Raw genomic sequence first — 8,465 nt, forward strand, 5'->3', positions numbered from 1 at the left:
CCCTGGATCCAGCTCCGTCCCGCTGACATTCATGCTGATTGTCGGGAGTCACCTGGCAGTCGCTTTTATATTGCATCTTCCTTGCAGAGCATCTAGGGAGGGGAAGCGGCCATGGTTTCTGAGGCGGACTTCCAGGAGCCCTGCGGCACTGGTCCATCAGTGCCTGGCCCGTTCTCCAGAGATTGGACCTGCAGGACAACTGAGAGAGTGAGTGGCTGCCACTGGGCTGGTGGGCCGCTGGGACGGGTTGGTCAGCTGAGCAGCGCTACCGCTGTGAGAGCACACTGACCACCAGGGGGCAATACCTGCATTGAACCTCTGGCCTCTGGTGGTCAGAGCAAATCATAGCAACTGGTCGACCGGTCGTTCCAGTTGTTCCGGTCTTCCGGTCGTTTGGTGACTTAGGCTTTTATATATATACTAGAGGCCCAGTGCACAAAAATTTGTGCACTGGAGGGGAGGGTCCCTCAGCCCAGCTTGCCCCCTATCACATACTGGGAGCCCTCAGGGGATGTTGTACTCCCTGCTCCCTGCTCCCCTTGGGGAGCGGACCTAAGCCACAGTCTAGCCTCCCTTTATGGGAAGTGACCAGGCTGACCAGGGAAAGGCACCAGCCCCATCACCCCACTATTGCAGCCACTGCCAGTCACCACAGTCACCACGGTGTTTTCATCATGGACTCCAGTCCCTTTACCTTGAAAAAATGACAAATTTCTTTAGGCATTTTCAAGATGTGTCTTTCATAGAATATGACATTTCTTTCTTTCTTTCTTTCTTTCTTTCTATCTTTCTGTCTTTCTTTCTTACTTTTTTTCTTTCTTTCTTTCTTTCTTCTTTCTTTATTTATTTTTTTATCCTCACCTGAGGATATGCTTCCATTGATTTTTAGAGAACGTGGAAGAGAAAGGGAAAGACAGAGAGAAACATCAAAGTGAGAGGAACACTTTGATTGGTTGCCTCCTGCATGAGCCCTGACCTGGGCCCAGGCCAGGGAGGAGCCTGCAACCTAGGTACATGCCCTTAGTCAGCAGTGGGCAGGCCGAGGCATTATCCAATGAGCAAAACCAGCTAGGACCGGATATGACATTTCTTAACCCTCCAGCAGCGGACCTTCCTTTTTTTCTCCAAGAGTGTGATAAAAAACCCTAGATCACCTATTTGGATTCTTATTACCCAAGTTACTAAGAATATTACCAGTGGCATACAGGGAGCTAAGCCAATGAGCAGTCAGAAAAGGTGTTTCCTCTGTAGTTCACACAAATTGCTGGCTTGGCCCCTGCCCAGGCCTAATGCCTCTGGCCAAGTCATTAGCCCTGGGCACGGGACCTCCAGCTCCCTCAATCGTCGGTTCAGCCCCTGTTGCCCATGATCGCTGGCTCTGCCCTTGCTCCCTGCCATCGCCAGCTTCCTCCCTGCTCCCCGCAATCGCTGGCTCCACCCCTGCACAGGCCTAATGCCTCTGGCCAAGGCCTTAGGCCTGGGCAGGGGACCCACAGCTCCCACCATCACCAGCTCCACCCCTGCTACCCTTGATTGCTGGAACCACCCCTGCCCAGACCTAATGCCTCTGGCCGGAGCATTAGGCCTGGGCAGGGGACCCCCAGCTCCCCGCAGTGGCCGGCTCTTCCCCTGCCCAGGCCTAATGCCTCTGGCAAAGGCATTAGGCCTAGGCAGGGGACCCCCAGCTCCCACCATCGCCGGCTCTGCCCCTGCTACCCGCAATCTCTGGCACCGCCCCTGCCCAGCTGCCCACAATCGCTGACTCTGCCCCTGCTCCCCACAATGGCTGGTTCCACCCCTGCCCAGGCCTAACACCTCTGGCCAAGACGTTAGGCCTGGGCAGGGGACCCCCAGCTCCCTATGATCGTCAGAGGCCTTAGGCCTGGGCAGGAGACCCCCAGCTCCCATTGCCATTTCCACCCCTGCTTCCTGCAGTCACTGGCCAGGGGGCAGGCAAAGGCGCCCGGTTCTCCGATCACCCTCAAGGCCGCCTTTGCCCTGCCACCCGGCTTTTGGCTGCCGCCTCAGTTTCCAATCACCATCAATGGCAGGGGGCTTCTTCCGTCCTTCCCCTTTCACCTCCCAGCATTGCACCTACGTATGCAAATTAACCGCCATCGTTGTTGGCGGTTAATTTGCATATCGGCCTGATTAACCAATTTAAAGCATATCGAAGTTACGGTCAATTACCATATTTGTCTTTTATTAGTGTAGATAGATTATTATTATTATTATTCCTAATGTATGGTTATATCTATCTTTTTATGTTCAAGAAATTTTTATCTCTGGAATTCTTATAAACAACATATTATAGATTGTCCATATTCTTATAGTCCTTACCAGAACTATTCTTAAATTACAACTACCTATGGGAAGTTTTTCTCAATTTAGGTCAAGGATGGCCTATATTTAATTTATCTTTTATCGCATATAATATCTTGCATTTAGTAGACATTCTATGCATAAATTAGTAAAATTTTGGCTCATCTGTATCTCCCTCAACTTGAGGAAGTAGGAGGTAAAAAGGGGGCCCATCCATATGGCTACCATAAATTTGTAGGGGAATTTTTTTAATTTTTCTCTCAGGAGTAAAGCGGACCATTCTCTCTGGCCCTCTACAGGGAGAAGCAAATCTGGTTTTCCATAATCCAAAAAATTTCAGAACCTCTGTTGTACAGCCCTGATAAACAGGCATTTAGCAATAATATTTCCTAACTTGTTCTTTTATATCTTAGGGGTCACCATCAGATCTTGTATTCAGTGACCGACGTATCTCTTTGATGGGCATGGTACATGATATTTGAATGACCAATTGAAAGAATAAATGAGCCAACAATTGCCATTTCTAGATACCTAGAAATTTTCAACTGCCATCTGGCTGCTTGATAGTGTTACTTTCATTAGGTGTGACAAGTTTTAATCTAAAATAGCACCTAATTTAGAAACTAATTCACTTTCAAATCTTCAAAGGAAAGAAGGGGGAAGATTATAGCTCCTTGCACCCCTAGCCTCCCACTTCCATTGTACCTGCTCTACAATTACTGCTGACTTCCCTGCCAGAGTTCCATTAAGGGCTCTGGAGCTCCTGGCACTTGCCTAAATATTCTACTAAATTTAATCACCAAAGATGATTCATTCTTGCCAACTGGGTGCATCAAACCAAAGGAATAATATCAGACCAATATATGAGTGTCTATTTTATCTAAATGCATGAAGAAAGGAAACAAAGAAGAGGGGCTTTGGCTGGTGTGATTTTCCAGTTTTTTGTGGGTGGTGTTTTTTATGTTTTATTATAAATTTAAATATTCATGCCAAAAGAGGTAATATTACCGAGAGAATTCCAGAGGCAAGGAACTGACTTCTTGGCTGAGTTGGGTTGTGGGTAATTAGAGTTAGCAAAAACTACTTATTGCACACTGCTCTTCCACTTACCTTGGGTGGGGCTGGGGCAGCTCCCAAATGAGGTGAGGGGTGTGGCTGCCCTTTGCAGCACTCAGATTCTCCCACCACCAGGGAGATATTTGGGCCCAGCTTGAGAAGAGTCCTCACTGTGAATAATTCACATACTGAATTATTTGGCACTGGCACTCTGGAATGTGTTTAACTCTGTTCTTCCATTGGCTTAAGATTCAAATACCTGAAAAATAAGTAAATTTTTAAAAAATAGAACTATCATCATTGCCTTGAGTTGAGTCACCTGGAATTTGCTTTAGCCCATTACTAACAATTATGGCATAAACTTTTTATTATTATTATTATTTCTCAAGTGCAACATATATTATTTGCATCGTGATACTTTCCATTTAGGGATAGCTGGCAGACAAAACCCAGTCCTTTCTAAATTTCCTTTCTAGATGTTGATAAAGGTAAGTGTCAATGACTGGTTTCATAACAGTCTGCTCTGCCTGGTGACTTGTGACCTCCCTCCTTGGGGGATTTTAAGATTAACATGACTCTATACTAGACATCTACAATAAAAGGAAGCTATTCAAAACTAGAAAATGTGAGAGGAATTGAGCAAATGGATAGGCCTTATGGAGCAGGGAAAAAAATGGTACTAGTAATTTGCCCACCAAAACCCCCAATTAACAGTTATTTGCAGCCCACTGGTCTGTAACTTCATAGCCTGATCAGATATATTTACATTAGTGCAGTTCTTTGCTCAAATAGTAATCACTTGCTGTGGCTGGCCCTCAGAGGAGGAAGAAGGAAAAAATGAGATTGTAAAGTAGAGTAAATCAGTTCAAAGCAGCTGAGAGTGGCTGAGGAAATAGGTGGGGAAACATCTGTGATGTGATGGGAGTTGAATACAGTTGCTGGCACTATGACCCTCCACTTCCAGGCCAAGCAGATAGGCCTCCAGCCAGCCAGACATTGCCTTTGCCCTCCCCTCCAGCTGTCGCTTCATGAGGACCCCAGACAGGATACTACAGTCCCATCTCCCTCACTTCTTGTGGGGGAAAGGAGAAAAATCATTGCTCACCCTGATCCAAACTTGCCTCATCTCAGAGCTCAGTACCAGTTCCATGCTTTAGTCACACTGGGAGGGTCTCTTGTGTATAAGAAAAGGACAGAATGTTGGATGGAAACACTCCTTGACAGATGGGCATGACAGTGGGGTGAGTAACTAACTGGAGGCAATAAAGGTGTTAGCAAATAGTAGGAGGGAAGAATGGGCTCCGCCCATTACGAGCTCTCCTACTTGCTGTGCCTTGTACAGGAGCCAGGGAGAGCTGCCTATCTAAGCTTCAGATTTAACAGCATGTGGCTCTGGAAGATTCACAACATATTTGTTGGTTTTCTCAGTGTCACAAGTATTGGCTGGGTTCCCATGCAACTACCACTTCTTTGTCACTCTCTTTTCCAACGCCTTTTCTCCTGGTCATCCCTCCTTTCTTTGTGATTCTTTTATTCTTCTCCTCCCTGGTTCTTATGACTCCTTATGCGATCCTCCATTCTTCCTTTGGGATTCCTGTATTTCTTAAAGAGAGCTTCATATCAATGTCAAGCCTAGTGTGATATAACCAGTAACCCTAAAATAACAGTAACCTAGCTCTATCCTCCATGTTAAGAAAAAACAACTGTTGCTGAGAGTCCTATATCTACACAGTGTTTAAACATGAATCACAAAACTCCTTAAGGCAAGAATACCACTGGACCAAAAAAATGCTATAACAGAAAGGAGTTGTAGATGCTTATTACCTCTTCCCAACTACATTCCATTTTGCAATCAAGCAAATCATTACTTGGGAAAGTTAAATGAACTCCTAAGGTTATAAAACCAATAGTGTGAAGGAGTCACTTAGGACCCAAACTCTTGACTCCATATCCAGTGATTTTTTTTGCACTTCCTAAATTTCAATGTAAAATAAAAACCACAGGTCCTCTAGGCCCTTATGCTACATAGGAAACTATTTCTTGCCCCCAATCATGTTTAAATCCCTCTATTACTAAGACAAATGCAGGTAATGAGTCAGAGAGTCTCTTTTGTTCTATTAATTGTTTAACCTTAAGGATGTCACTCAGCTCCCTGGTTTTCAGTATTCTCTTTCAAAACTGGGGAGGCTTCATCTGGGGTTACTTGTAGCTCCAAAATCCAAGCTTTACTTCTTTCACCAGAAAACCAGTCATTTCTAGGTAAATAGTGTTTTCAGTCCTTTAAGCTAAAAATGGTTAAATAAATAAAAAGGAAAGATTGGGCTATGCTTTTAGCCTAAATGATAACTTTGTGACCAGGGATGAAAGAAGTTAATAGCAATAAGAAAGCTTCCAGGGTCTACCATTTAGAATTTAAATACTTTACTTGAGAGGTTAAAAGTTCAAAGTTGAGTCATAGTCTGAGGTGGCTCTGCTCTTTCTTTTTAATTATCTGAGGTCAGGAAGTTAATAATACCAGAAATCCCCAGTGGAGACTTCTTGTGCACTGTGTGAACTTTAAACTTGCTCATTTTTTTTTTAAGGGTAAAAAGTTCAGTAGAAACACAGTGGACTTTTCCTCTTAGCTTCTACCCATTTATGCCCCAAGGTCAAAAGTTGAACTGTAAAACAGGAACCCTTGTTCTCTGATCCACATTTAAACAGATCACTTATTAAAAGGTAAACATTCCAAAAGCAAGCCAAGATCCAAAGGCAATCTGTTCAATAAAAGTGAAAATATTGCAGTAAAATGAGTCTTTGATCTTTATCATTTGCCTTGGAATTGAATATCAGAATTTATTTTCTTATTTTTTTTAATCTCAGAGAAAGAGCAGTCACAAAAACTCTTTCCTCACCTAGCTCTGCCCTGAAATTGGCAAATCTGGAAAAGATAAACTTAAGAAGTTTTTAACTGGCCAGTGTGGCTCAGCATCAACCCAGGAACCAAGAGGTCACCAGATTCCATTCTCCATCAGGGCACATGCCTGGGTTGTGGGCTCATTTGTAACAATTTATCTGTCCAAATGATGATAATATCAACTGCTTTCCTACCTTAACAATGTTTTACAAATTAATAAGAAAACTACAGAAAACAGTCAGAGCCTTAAAATAAAGATATGCGATAAACACTCTCATAATAGATGCTTTCCATTTATATCAATTTTGACAATGTCAGTTAAGTTTTTGGACTTTCTAATTAGTTTTAATATAAATCAAAGCTAGAAGATATGGCTCTGAAGAATTTGTGACCTAAACCCATTTATACTGTAACTAATTTTTCAGTACATCCTCTGGGACTCCTGGATGCAGCTGGATGACCCAGACCCAAGAGGGACACAGCCAGAAAGGAAGTGAAGAGATCACACAGGGTACTTCCTCTTGCTGGGACTTTCCCCTCAACAGCTGTAAGGAAGTGTGGAAATTCCTTATGAGTCAAAGCGTGACTTCAAAGTAAGGAATGAAATTTGAGAGACATGATCATTTTGATTAGGATATTGAATGAAAGCAAATCCCTGCATTCAGGACAGTGTTTAGGGAAGATTAGGTATTAAATCAGATTATTAGGAGAAGAACGGGATTTAGACACACATTTAGGCAGGTATTACATTCATGAGAATAACTTCTGGTTTCAATTCATCTTGTGAATATATTCCCATGAATATTTATGCTCCAGTTTATTTTTAAACTATAGGCCTCGTGCATGAATTCATGCATGGGTGGGATCCCTCAGGGTGGCCTGTAGGGACCGGGTCCCAGTTCACACCCCCAGGCTCACAGCCCCAGCTCACAACCCCAGTCTTGCAGCCCCACAGCCCCACCTGGCGCCCCATCTTGGCCTGGCACTGCCCCCTCACCTGCTCCACCGTTGGGACCAGGCTCCCCTCCTGGCTCCTTCTGCAGGAAGATTGGTAGGGCAATCGGGCCCCCACTCACACCCGCCTTGGCCTGGCACCACCTGTTCATCTGCTCCACCATGCCGCCATGGTCCCTCTCTTGTCGGTGCCCATCGGGGCTGGCAGCACCTCCGCTGCCACCCGCTGCCAGCACTGTGTCACCGACACCTTCCATGTTCTGTGCCACCACATGGTGGTCAACGCACATCATAGTGAGCAGTTGAACTCCCGGTCAAACTCCTAATTTGCATATTAGGCTTTTATTATATGGGATTACTTCATTATGTGTGTGCTACTTGTCTTTTAACCTTCTATCTGACTGAATTCTCAACCAAAAACATTTTTTTCCTGCAAATCACTTCAGTTTATAAGAGGCTATTATTCGCCGAGACCGGTTTGGCTCAGTGGATAGAGCGTCGGCCTGCGGACTGAAGGGTCCCAGGTTCGATTCCGGTCGAGGGCATGTACCTGGGTTGCGGGCACATCCCCAGTGGGAGATGTGCAGGAGGCAGCTGATCGATGTTTCTCTCTCATCGATGTTTCTGACTCTCTATCTCTCTCCCTTCCTCTCTGTGAAAAATCAATAAAATATATTTTAAAAAAAAAGAGGTTATTATTCAGTAAGACTGTTTTGTCTTCTAAGCAACACCCTCAGATCCTCATAGGATAAAAATAGGACAAGATCCATATAAAATCAACCACACACAGCAATCTGAGGAATGTGCTACAAGGGCCACAAGAACCCTGGATCTTTGCCATATTTTTTTCATTCCCCTTTGCCTTACATGTTCGTATCCTTCTTCCTGGAATAACGCCCTTGTCCTTGATACCTGGGAGCTCTACTCTGCCTCAGTACTGCTCTTCATTTTGTTGTTGTTTTATTTTATTTTTTAAATCTTCTTGTTGAGAGTATTACAGATGTCCTCATTTTTCCCTCCATTGCCCTTCTCCAACCGGTTCCCACCCTGCCCCAGGCCTTCACCACCTTATTGTCTGTGTCCATATGTAATGGATATCCTATCTAATAAAAGAGAAACATTGTAATTGGCTGTTCCTCCGCTAACCGTCCCATTGGCTAATCAGGGTGATATGCAAATTAATTGCCAGCCAAGATGGCGGCCGGCAGCCAGGCAGCTTGAAGCGAACATGAGGCTT

Source organism: Myotis davidii, unplaced genomic scaffold, assembly GCF_000327345.1.
Source record: "Myotis davidii unplaced genomic scaffold, ASM32734v1 scaffold24, whole genome shotgun sequence".
NCBI classification, from domain to species: Eukaryota; Metazoa; Chordata; class Mammalia; order Chiroptera; family Vespertilionidae; genus Myotis; species Myotis davidii.